At 39.0% G+C, this 12,831-nt stretch overlaps 1 protein-coding gene across 1 annotated transcript in view; it reads left to right on the forward strand.

The window, feature by feature from the left end:
* FGF12 (fibroblast growth factor 12) overlaps positions 1-12,831 on the forward strand; it is a 620,602-nt gene that overhangs the window by 50,065 nt on the left and 557,706 nt on the right. The window lies entirely within an intron of this gene.

Below are 12,831 nucleotides of genomic sequence, written 5' to 3' on the forward strand. Positions count from 1 at the left end.
GCAAAGAGTCGGACGCGACTGAGTGACTGAACTGAACTGAATATAAGTATATGATTCTAAGTTAGTTTAAGCAATTTATTTTTCTTAAAATAACTATGTTTTTCAAAAAATATTAGTGTGAAAAACAGCATTGTTTTATGTTCTTGCAAATCTCTTAATGTCTGGCTTAATGGATGACAGCTGGGTTCTCATATCTGCTTCTGCATTCAATCTGTGGCAAATACTTTTGGTCAAGATATATTTAGAAAATCCAGCCTCATACAGATGTATAGTTGGAAATGGAGGTATATTTCACTAGTTCTTTCAAGTAATTGTGGATATTCTTTTCTGATACTGTACCAGAACTCAAAATGTTATTTTTTTAAACTCTTGTACGTTGGTCTGTCTTCTTCTTTGAATGGATCTCTTGCCCCAGTGCATTATGTTTCAAGTTACTTAATGGTCACATTGATCATCTGGAAAATATTGGTTCACTGGGTTATGCAGATCTTCCGGATGTCGACGTAGTTCATTATGCAGTGTCATCACATGTCATGCGCCTCTAGAAAACATATTATCATAAGAGATTGATAATAAAAATGGCAAATAACACTTTAATGTTATTGCAGAAATAGTTTTGATTTTGTAGACACCCTGAAAAGATTCCACAGGCCTCTGGGATTCTCTAGACCATATTTTAAGAGTTACAGAAATCTGTCAATCAGACTTATGCCGGTGTTCAATCTGGAAAATTCTCAGTGATTGCAACATTGCTTCTATTCTATCAGTTTTGGCAATACCTATTGTACATGTGTATTAGTTGCTCAGTCGTGTCCACCTCTTTGTGACCCCACAGAGTTTAGCCTGCCAGGCTTCTCTGTCCATGGGATTCTCCAGGCAGGAATACTGGAGTGGATTGCCATTCCCTTCTTCAGGGGATCTTCCCAACCCATGGATTGAACCCGGGTCTCATGCATTGCAGGCGGATTCTTTAACATCTGACCCACTAGGGAAGCTTCCATCTATTATGCATAATAAAGGATGTTCATCTGTTTTGTATTTTCTATTATAGTAATTCTAATGTCCATTTCACCAATGCTAAATTTTACTGTAACTTGTATACTGTTTAAGCTTATCTACTGAAATTTTTATTTCATTTTAAAGATTTCATCTTTTTATCTTATTTGCCTATTCTTGTTTCCAAACTGCCTGTTCTTATTTTATGTCGGTTTTATATCATGATTTTCATCTCGAAGATCTTAATACTATGTTTAAAAACTCTTAATCAGATTCAACGATTTTTTCTATTTTATTGGTATGAAATATCCTGCTTGTTGGGTCAGATTATTTTATACCATAATTGCTGGGCTTCATCATGTGTCTTAAAATTCTTATTTGAAATATTTTCTTCTTTCTGGGAATTTCTCCCCAATTTGGGGAGTTTCTCTCTACTTCCATAGGGGAGTTTTGCATTTGGATCTGGGTTCTACAAAATGCACAGTTCCAAATCAGGTTTTATGATAGAAATTCAGTTTGAGTTTCCCCTTTGGGGATAGTAAATTCCAAGTTTTGCATCCTTATGTTACATAGACCCGTATCCCACTTTTGCAGGGTATTTCTGCCTCTTTGTGTAGAGTGGCCCTAGGAAAATGAGAAAACTTTTGCCATTATCTTTTTGTGAGTGGGCAGTACAGTTCCAGATTCTGGATTAATTTGAAGTGCCCATCTCTGCCCTCCTACCATGCAGTAGTCGTATTTATTCCCCATTGCATGTTCCCATTAAGAATCCTGATCCAGTGTATCTGTATCTGTTCTCAGTGGCCTTAAAATAGTGCTTTGTCCCTATTTACCACCGTGGGTTGCCTCTTTATTTCTGCCATGCAGGTTTTTCCCATTGTTCTTTAACAGTATTCTGTTTCAATTATACATAATTTATGTTCTCATTTCTTTTTGTTATTTTATCAGTTATTTCTAATTTCAGAGTGGAAGAGGGAATTTTTGGTATGTACTTAACTTGCTGTCTTGATACATTTATTAATTATATAGGAATCTACCAACACTTATTAAAGCAGTTATCCATTTTGGGACATTTAGGTTGTTTCTAGTTTCTTCTTATTACAGATATCACAATGATAAACATTTTTATAACTAAATATTTACATGTATCCATTATTATATCCCTAGATTACCTTTTTCAGAAATGAAACTGATGATTTTTATCTTTTCATTGTACATGTCTGATAAAGTCTTTCTTCCAGATTTCCATTGGCTTTTAGAGCCTTCAGGATAAAGCCCTAACAACATAATGTGGGGTGTCAGATATGTGTCAATATCTTACTCCTACTTCCCTTTTGTGGAGAAGGAAATGGCAACCCACTCCAGTATTCTTGTCTGGAGAATCCTATGGACAGAGGAGCCTGGCAGGCTACAGTCCATGGGGCTGCAAGAGTCAGGCACAACTTAGCAACTAAACCAACCACCACCACTTCCCTTTTGAGCTTCCTATTCTACCCCTCTCCTCCATTTGCCGCACTTGCAATTCCGCATATGCACTGTGCTCTTTTATTTACCTGTGTCTTTTTCTGTGCTATTTCTTCTATCAGGGACACTTTCTCCCCATCTCTTTGCACACTGAAGTGCTACTCATCCTTTAAAACACTGCTCGGGTGAGCCCTCTGCTGTGAAGTTCTCGGTGACCTTTACAGAAAACATTTCTTTCTTCTAGGCTGTTATACTTCCTTTGTTAAAGCATTTACTACAATTGTTTACATGCTTGTCTCCACCACGAGTTCGGGAAATCCTCGAATACTGTTTGAACTCCAGCACTTAGCACGGTGCATGACACATAGACGGTACTTGCTCAATGTATAATTGATGAATGAATATTATATAACGTGGTGAGTAATATCATTGAATCACATAATTTTTTTTTGCTTCCCCTAACCACATAATAAACTTGTTTTTGGTCAGAATATCATGATATTTTCTATCTAGTTTATCATAGTCTTTTCATCTCTCATCTACTAAAGCAATATCAATCATATTCTTAACATGCTCTAAATAATTATTGTTTGATTACTAGGCTATATTACAGAATCAGTGAGGCTGAAAAACAATTTATTGTGGGTTCTTCTGCAGGTTATTACACACCAGGCCATTAGGACGTTTGCACTCAACACGCAGCTTCAACAGGCTTTTTCCCTTTTTCAAAGTTTTCAGGTTAAACAAGCTTCAAGAGCTCCAAGAGAGCTTTCAGCTGTCTAATTTATCTTCTTACTCACAATTACAATCCTACTGTAAAAGTTAAACTATAGACCCTGTTCTATGAAAAATGAGTGAGTACCATGTTTCATAAAAGCACTTGCTTGTGGTATATTTTTGGAGTGCCAGAAGAGTAGTCATAACACTTGTATTTGTGTTTCAACTTGCATCTGGAGAAATGACTTATGCAATTTCTGGGAAGAAAGCTTGTAAATTCTTCTTGAAATATTCTGACTACAAATGAGCACACATCTATATTTCTGGTGAATTTGGAAATGATAGCAAAAATGATAAACTCTTTGTTGCTTTCTAGAGTAAGTTCAGAGGGTGAAAACAAATTCTTAGCAAATCTGAATGAAACTGAGTAGAAAAGATTTATAAAACTCAAGATAGCATCCTTGATTGATTACAGAATAGGAAGATATTATAAAATGACACAGCACCCCTTTTCCTTCATATTTATTTTATTGTCAAACTGACAGATATAGGTGTAGCCCATCAGGATCCTCTGTCCATGGAATTTTCCAGGCAAGAATACTGGAGTGAGTTGCCATTTCCCACTCCAGGCAATTGTCCGGACACAGGTATCTAACTCGCATCTCTTGTGTCTCCTGCTTGGCAGGAGGATTCTTTACCACTGCACCAGCTGGAAAGCCCTATTTCTAACAATCTCTTTATCTTTCATTTCATAACTAGCTTGTATTGGTTTTGTTGAAGATTATTTCTTAGTGGTATTAAATGATGTATGAACTCAGCTGAAAACAAAGAAACAGGTCCTTTGGTTTTCAATTCAATTTCACCATTACTGATTACATTTTCTTTGTGAAAGTCCTTCATCCATAATTAATTGAACTGAGTACATGAACCAGAAATGATGTTTAAGGTGCTGGTCCCACCTATTTGAGACTTTAGACAAACTGCACACATTTATTGATTTTAGATTTATCATCCTAGTGATAGCATAGCAACCTGTTCTCTTGGTTTTGGCTTATCTCTGGCTCAGTGTTCATTTCCTTACCTGTTCCCATGATTGTTCCAGGAACCATGACTTTAATCAATGACTTTTTTTCAAACTTAGTCACTTTCAAAATCCTATAAAAAGGCATTGTTTTTAATTCATTCTTTCACTCTTCCCTACCATCTTAGTTCTAACATACATTTAGGAAATATTTTGAAACTGGCTGGATTTCAGTGAAAAGCTCAAGCTTTTTAATGCAAAAATCATAATTATGATTACCTTTAAATCAACTATGGTCCTGATTTCCTCGATTTTCAGGACTAATGTATTAGAAATCTCACTGAATTCTGGGTGAATTTTCTGGATAATTTGGTTTGCTTCTTTATGCTTTTCTTTGTATTCTAGTTCTTTTATACTAGCAGGTATTACTCAGCTGTAGAAAAACCAAATGTTACTGAAAATTTAGAAAGCAGACATCACTTAGATTTGTACTGGATTCCATATTCCCTGCAGAAGAAATAATAATGGACAATCAAATTGATGTGGAGTTGGCTTTTTGGTAATTTTAAACATCTTTTGTATAAATTAAGGAACTAATGCTGGTGGTAATGTTAGTGCTGTGATCTAACTTAGAATCTATGTGGTCCTTCAATCTATGGGGAGTGGTTTTAAACACCTGGCAAGTACCTGGCTTACTTAAAACAGGAAGTGCTCACAATGCTGCTCAGTTGCTACTATTTGTCTAATTCAAACAGGGACAGTTTCATTGGGTTATAAGATCTCTTCATCTTATTATAAAGATGTCTTTTAAAATATCTCATGATGGGTTTATTTGGTTGGCAAAAATGAAATGTTTAAGTATGCTACAGTGAGGAGGAATTGGTTAACTTCAAATTCCATCCACTTCCTTTACCATACACCTTAAGAAAAGCTGAGGCAGGTAGTGTGTTGGAGAGCAGGTCAGTGTCCAGGTCAGTAGAGCCTGGATCTGCTCATTCACTCCTTAGAGCATGAATTAGAGCAATTCATTTGGCTTCTTTGACCCTCAGGAGCCTCCTGTATAACATGAGAGAATTATTGCCTACCAGTTTACCTAATAGGGTTATATAAAGCAAGCGAAAACACTAGGTTAATTGCAAAGCACAGAACAAATGGATATTGTTATGATTATTGTAGTATCTACATGTATAGGCAAAAGTGAAATCCTTGGAAACATGCTGGAAGATTTTATTTTCTTTAGCATCGCTTCTGCCAAAAATATTTATTGATTTCAGCTGGAAGAAAACCATTCTGAGAAGGAAAATGATGCTGAATAGGAGTCAGATCAGATCAGATCAGATCAGTCGCTCAGTCGTGTCCGACTCTTTGGGACCCCATGAATCGCAGCACACCAGGCCTCCCTGTCCATCACCAACTCCTGGAGTTCACTCAGACTCATGTCCATCGAGTCAGTGATGCCATCCAGCCATCTCATCCTCTGTCGTCCCCTTATCCTCAGAACTTGTTTAATATTCTGACAGTTTAAACATGTTTCTTTATGCTTCACAATAATAATTTAGTTTCTAAGTGACTTCTCTGACATGCTGCTGCTGCTAAGTCGCATCAGTCATGTCCCCCATAGACAGCAGCCCACCAGGCTCCCCCATCCCTGGGATTCTCCAGGCAAGAACACTGGAGTGGGTTGCCATTTCCTTCTCCAATGCATGAAAGGGAAAAGTGAAAGTGAAGTCGCTCTGTCATGTATGACTCTCAGCGACCCCATGGACTGCAGCCTACCAGGCTCCTCCATCCATGGGATTTTCCAGGCAAGAGTACTGGAGTGGGGTGCCATGAAAACCCATTAAATCAGGAAAGCTATAAATTGCTGAAAGGCTACCCACCCCCAAGGAAATGACCAGGAAGGGGCAAATGGGATTGGACCAGTGTATTTGGCTGAGGGGACTCGACCACCTAAGGCTTCATAGACCCCAAAGGAGGCTAGTTGTGTGGGGTGTGGAAAACCAGAGGACTAGCTACCAACCAGCCGTGGACCTCATCTATTGAGAGTCTACTGTATACTACACTCTGTGGTAGGTGCTTTGGCTGAAGTATTACATTTCATTTGACCTTCAGAACAACTCTTTTGCAAGAGTACTTTTATATCATTACTGCATTTAGGAAAACTGACATTCCCGGAACTTCAATTATGCTCAACTCTTCCAATTTTAAATCCAATTTTCTTTTCATTTTGCAGACCCTTCCCTCACTCCCACCACAAATAACTATGTGGTTAACTATGAATTTACAAAGAATAGCCACACAAATTACCTTACTTGATTGATACTTCCTCTGTACCCAGCTTTTCCAAGGCATGCTGGTGTGTTATTTCTTGCTGAGTTTGGTGGCATGACTGAAAAGAGCACAGCATGAAAACCAGAACTCTGCCCTGGTCTCCTTTATCAACCGACTTTGTTACCTTAAGACCTGAAAAAGAAAGGTGTGGCCACTAATTTAGTTAGGACTTCCCTGATGGCTCAGATGGTAATCTGCCTATAGTGCAGGAGACCCAGTTCAATACCTGGATCAGGAAGATCCCCTGGAGAAGGACATGACAACCCACTTCAGTATTCTTGCCTGGAGAATTTCATGGACAGAGGAGCCTGGCGGGCTATCCTGGATGGGGTCACACAGAGTTAGAAGAATCTGGAATTTAGAAGTTAGGTTTCCTAAGAAGCAGGTCTCCCAAGCATCTTTTTTTTTTTATTTTTAAACTTTACATAATTTTATTAGTTTTGCCAAACATCAAAATGAATCCACCACAGGTATACATGTGTTCCCCATCCTGAACCCTCCTTCCTCCTCCCTCCCCATACCATCCCTCTGGGTCGTCCCAGTGCACTAGCCCCAAGCATCCAGTATCGTGCATTGAACCTGGACTGGCAACTCATTTCTTACATGATATTTTACATGTTTCAATGTCATTCTCCCAAATCTTCCCACCCTCTCCCTCTCCCACAGAGTCCATAAGACTGTTCTATACATCAGTGTCTCTTTTGCTGTCTTGTACACCGGGTTATTGTTACCATCTTTCTAAATTCCATATATATGCGTTAGTATACTGTATTGGTGTTTTTCCTTCTGGCTTACTTCACTCTGTATAATAGGCTCCAGTTTCATCCACCTCATTAGAACTGATTCAAATGTATTCTTTTTAATGGCTGAGTAATACTCCATTGTGTATATGTACTACAGCTTTCTTATCCATTCATCTGTTGATGAGCATCTAGGTTGCTTCCATGTCCTGGCTATTATAAACAGTGCTGCGATGAACATTGGGGTACACGTGTCTCTTTCCCTTCTGGTTTCCTCAGTGTGTATGCCCAGCAGTGGGATTGCTGGATCATAAGGCAGTTCTATTTCCAGTTTTTTAAGGAATCTCCACACTGTTCTCCATAGTGGCTGTACTAGTTTGCATTCCCACCAACAGTGTAAGAGGGTTCCCTTTTCTCCACACCCTCTCCAGCATTTATTATTTGTAGACTTTTGGATCGCAGCCATTCTGACTGGTGTGAAATGGTACCTCATAGTGGTTTTGATTTGCATTTCTCTGATAATGAGTGATGTTGAGCATCTTTTCATGTGTTTGTTAGCCATCTGTATGTCTTCTTTGGAGAAATGTCTATTTAGTTCTTTGGCCCATTTTTTGATTGGGTCATTTATTTTTCTGGAGTTGAGCTGTAGGAGTTGCTTGTATATTTTTGAGATTAGTTGTTTGTCAGTTGCTTCATTTGCTATTATTTTCTCCCATTCTGAAGGCTGTCTTTTCACCTTGCTAATAGTTTCCTTTGATGTGCAGAAGCTTTTAAGGTTAATTAGGTCCCATTTGTTTATTTTTGCTTTTATTTCCAATATTCTGGGAGGTGGGTCATAGAGGATCCTGCTGTGATGTATGTCAGAGAGTGTTTTGCCTATGTTCTCCTCTAGGAGTTTTATAGTTTCTGGTCTTACATTTAGATCTTTAATCCATTTTGAGTTTATTTTTGTGTATGGTGTTAGAAAGTGGTCTAGTTTCATTCTTTTACAAGTGGTTGACCAGATTTCCCAGCACCACTTGTTAAAGAGATTGTCTTTAATCCATTGTATATTCTTGCCTCCTTTGTCAAAGATAAGGTGTCCATATGTGCGTGGATTTATCTCTGGGCTTTCTATTTTATTCCATTGATCTATATTTCTGTCTTTGTGCCAGTACCATACTGTCTTGCATCTTTGGAGATAAAACAGATAAGTACATTTGTTGAGGTCATTATTTAATTAAAAACTATAATTGTGGTTTAATTACAGGGAGAAGATAGGACTTTGAAATGGGGAAGGGGAAAATGTTGGTAGAGAAAGATTTACTGTAAAGGTTTGATTCTAGTCTATAATGAAAATGATACTCAGTAATCAGGGGGAATCAGCTGCTTCGAGTTTGCATTATTTGTAGAAGTCCCAGTTTTAGGCATTGGGACCTGCACAAATTCAAGAGAGACTGGGCTCTCTTTAAGAGAATCTGAGCACACCCAGTGCTCCTCTTTGTGGAGGATGCAGGTCAGCCTGCTCTAGAAGGTGAAAGCCTGTAGAATGTCAGCTTGTCTCATGGAAAAGGAATATGCTGGAGACTTACTCTAACCTAGGTTGCTTTCAGGTACACCTATGGGAAAGACCATCTTAGAGTGTTAATTAATGTGGTGGCTAATGTACTTATTAAAATTATTGGAAGCTATTCATTTGGATTTTGCAGTGATTCAGATTTATGAAAATGAATTTGTAATAAAAATGAATGACAGAAATAAGCTAACGAAGGGAATGCTTAGCCTGCTTAGGCAAACCTGCCTTTCTAGCAAGACTAGGATCTCGCCCTCCAGAGGATGAAGGTCACATGTCTTTGGGGATATTTTATTAAAAGTTAGTCATGGTTCTCTTTTGAAATCAGTTGCTGTTACTCCAGGGAGGATGAACTTAGGCTGCATCCCTCTTTCTCTGATCTTTCCTTTCCTTCCCTTCTGCCCTTCCTATTGTATTCACCCTGCTGAATAAAGGCTATGGGATACAGAGTGAGAAATGAGAAAGTCCACTCAGACTGAGGCAGATGCAGGAGGAGATCAGTGAAAGGAAATTTTCTCTAGGGAAGGGGATGTGTTGAGGGGAGAAAACTTCTTGAAGTAGCATTGTTATGGCAAGCTTGATGCTAAGTAACTCACCAGCATTTATATGGCCTGTAAGTGGTAAAGCTATGATTGAGCAGGATCCTTCTGGCCCGAAGGCAGAGAACCCAAGGAATCATCAGGGCTGGCTCTCGTTGATTTTGGGTAGCAGAAGGCTCACCTTCAAAATGCCATTATTTTCACTATTTTCTTTGGCATATTGATTATATTTTGTCTGGAACATGGTAATCTCAGACTCTGGTCTTCTACTCAGTAATTATTTCCTTTATTTCTTGCTTGTTACTTCTATTCCATTAGGTAAGACTTATTCCTTGGGGATAAAAATTCCTGATACAAATCAATCTATAGTTTTTGTTGTATACATGATCTTGCCTTTCAAAAATTTTCAGTTTCTGATTTGGGAGGGAAATTCTTTATATCAATGACAATTGTTTTTGCACTACCAAGTTTGTTCTTTTCTCAAAGTGGAATTAATTTGACTCTTGATACCTTGCTATTCTTGGCTAGGTTCCCTAATAATTTCAGACTGAATATAAATTCTTCTTTAGTATCATCATTCACCTCTTACCCTAACAAGTCTACTATTTCATTTATTTACTTGAAAGAACACAGATGTTTCCCAAGTTTTCTTGTATCTTTCAAATGTTAAATATTTTTTAAAATGGCTTTTAACACCTTCAGAGCAATTTTCGCTCATTCACATATTATAGCCTGGGTCCCACTTGTACTGTCCCTTCCAAATCTTCCTTGATCATGGATCTGAGCATGGAGTCTTCCAAAAGCTAGACTTCTGTGTTTTCCCTTATTCATCAATGATTTCCATGCGAATGTAATACATTCCATCTCTCAGGCATTAAGCTGGTGGCTTATTTGATGTGCAGAGACTTTCACTAATTTTTAGACGATCACTTGGTAGGGCTCTGCTCAAATAAGAAGGTATCTTCTGCTTCCAATGCCTGTATATTAGGATTCTCCAGAAAAATGAAACCAATAGGATATTTTTTGGCTCACGTGATTATGGAGGCCCATAGGTTCCCAAAGGAACCTGGATAATTGCTGCTGTTTCCAAGCTAGAGAACCAGGAATGCTGGTGGTTTGACTAGATCTGAGTCTAAGACGTGAGACCCAGAAATGCCAATACCCAACATCTGAAGGCAGAAGAAGATGGAGGGTCTCAGCTCAGAGAAATATCAAATGTGCTTTTCTTTCACCTTGTTGCTCAATTTAGGCCCTCTAGAGACTGGATGAGGCCCATCTGAATTGCTTAGTTGATGGGCGCAAATGCTAACCTCTTTCAGAAGTACCCTCACAGTCACATCCAGAAATAAGGTTTTACCAACCATCCGGGCATCCATTGGTCCCCCAAAGTTGACAAATAAAATTAACCATCATAGCCTGGTCCTTTGCTGTGAAAAGGTTTTTTTGTTTTATTTTCCCTGAGTGATCTGAAACACTTTTCAGTCTTTATTTTTGAGGAAGAGTATACAGCTGTCAAGATTTTCCAGTCTTCCCCCAGTACCTACTGACAACTTTCTGTTCTTTTCTTAGTTGGCCTTTCTGCACCACTGGGCATTACAGTCTTTAAACTTTCATTTTAGAGAAACTATCGATGCTGATGAATGTCAGAAGAGACCCAAAATCATTTTGGATAGTATAGCAAACTGTTTCCTTGCTATGTGAATGGGGAGGTGGGTGTCAGATTTCTCATTTCTACATCTCTGAGATAGAGATGAGTGTGCAGTGATGCACACTCTTTGTGATGCACAGAGAGGCACACAGTGAGAAGCAATGATGTCTTGTGCTGCTTTGTCTGACACTGTGGACACCTGACCTGGGGATGAGGTCACATGCTTGTCCTATACGGATGAGTATGGATTTCTCCCAGATGCTGAAAGATTGTTGCTAAGCTGTTAGTTTCAACTGCTATAGTGATGTGAAGTCACAGTTTTTGTTTTTTATGTATTTTAATGGAATGTGGAGAGAAAAAAAATGAGGTGCCATAAGATGTATCATGTGGAGAAGGCAATGGCACCCCACTCCAGTACTTTTGCCTGGAAAATTCCATGGACGGAGGAGCCTGGTAGGCTGCAGTCCATGGGATCACTGAGAGTTAGACACGACTGAGTGACTTCACTTTCACTTTTCACTTTCATGCATTGGAGAAGGAAATGGCAACCCACTCCAGTGTTCTTGCCTGGAGAATCCCAGGGACGGTGGAGCCTGGTGGGCTACCGCCTATGGGGTCGCACAGAGTTGGACACGACTGAAGCGACTTAGCAGCAGCAGCAGCAGCAAGATGTATCATGAGCTTCCCTGGTTGCTTAGATGGTAAAGAGTCTGCCTGCAATGCAGCAGACCTGAGTTTGATCCCTGGGTCAGGAAGATCCCCTGGAGTAGGAAATGGCAACCCACTCTAGTACTCTTGCCTGGAGAACTCCATGGACAGAAGAGCCTGGCGAGCCCCAGTCTCTGGGGTTGCAAAGAGTCAGAAACAACTGAGTGACTAACACTTCAATTCAAGATGTATCAACACTTCATTCTTTAAGATGTCACACTAATGGTATCACCACAGGCTTATCTTCAGTAGCTATTGTAAAAAATTAATAATCATAAATTTCAATTAAATAAGGTTGGGAGACGAAGAGAGTTGCTCTCATGCCCTGCTAAGATAGCAGAGCCCAAAAGGAAGAAGAAAGACTCCTCTTTTTTCCTGGCGGGGACTTAGTCAATAGAAAGCCATGGACCGTTTGTTTACTCTGGCCCTCCCACCTTCCTTTTCCTTCCTGTAAAAGCTTCTCCTTCACTTGCTGTGGCAGAGCTTGCACAGGAGTCACCACGGTTGCAGGTCCTAAATTGCAATTCTCTGCTGATCCCAAATAAACTCTGACTTTGCTAGGGAAATATCTGACAGTCTATTTGTTTAAGGTCAACACAGTAATTTCTTGGAGTTGTTTTAGAAGAGAAGGTATTTGTTCTTCAGCTCATGTGTGTCTATAAGTGGAAACCTAGCAACAGCAGCTGAACCTAAAAATCTTGTGGTGATTTTCAAACCTGATTTGTCCTGTTCTGTCTTCCACTCAGAGCACATGGAGAAGCAGCTCACAGCTCTACCACCAGTCTCTGGAAGACAGATCCAAATATGACTTATCTTTGCATCCCAAGTACTTTGCAAAGGACCTGGCACCTGACTTTCTAGAATGTACCATTATGGTTACTGTAGAGCAAATGCAAAGCCCTGTAAAGATTTCAAGGGAATATGCAGCCAGTTTTTCAATGACTATATCTTCAATCTCTAATTGTATATCTATTTTGATATGTAGCCAACAAGTTTTTATATCATCTTAACTGCCTTGGTAGTTTTATACAGACTCTTCCAACTGGAGGAATAAATTATCTTCTTTGGAAAGCTAAGTTATATAAAACTATGATTTAAGAGACAAGCAGAATGTT

This window comes from Bos indicus x Bos taurus, chromosome 1 (assembly GCF_003369695.1).
Source record: "Bos indicus x Bos taurus breed Angus x Brahman F1 hybrid chromosome 1, Bos_hybrid_MaternalHap_v2.0, whole genome shotgun sequence".
Taxonomy (NCBI): Eukaryota; Metazoa; Chordata; class Mammalia; order Artiodactyla; family Bovidae; genus Bos; species Bos indicus x Bos taurus.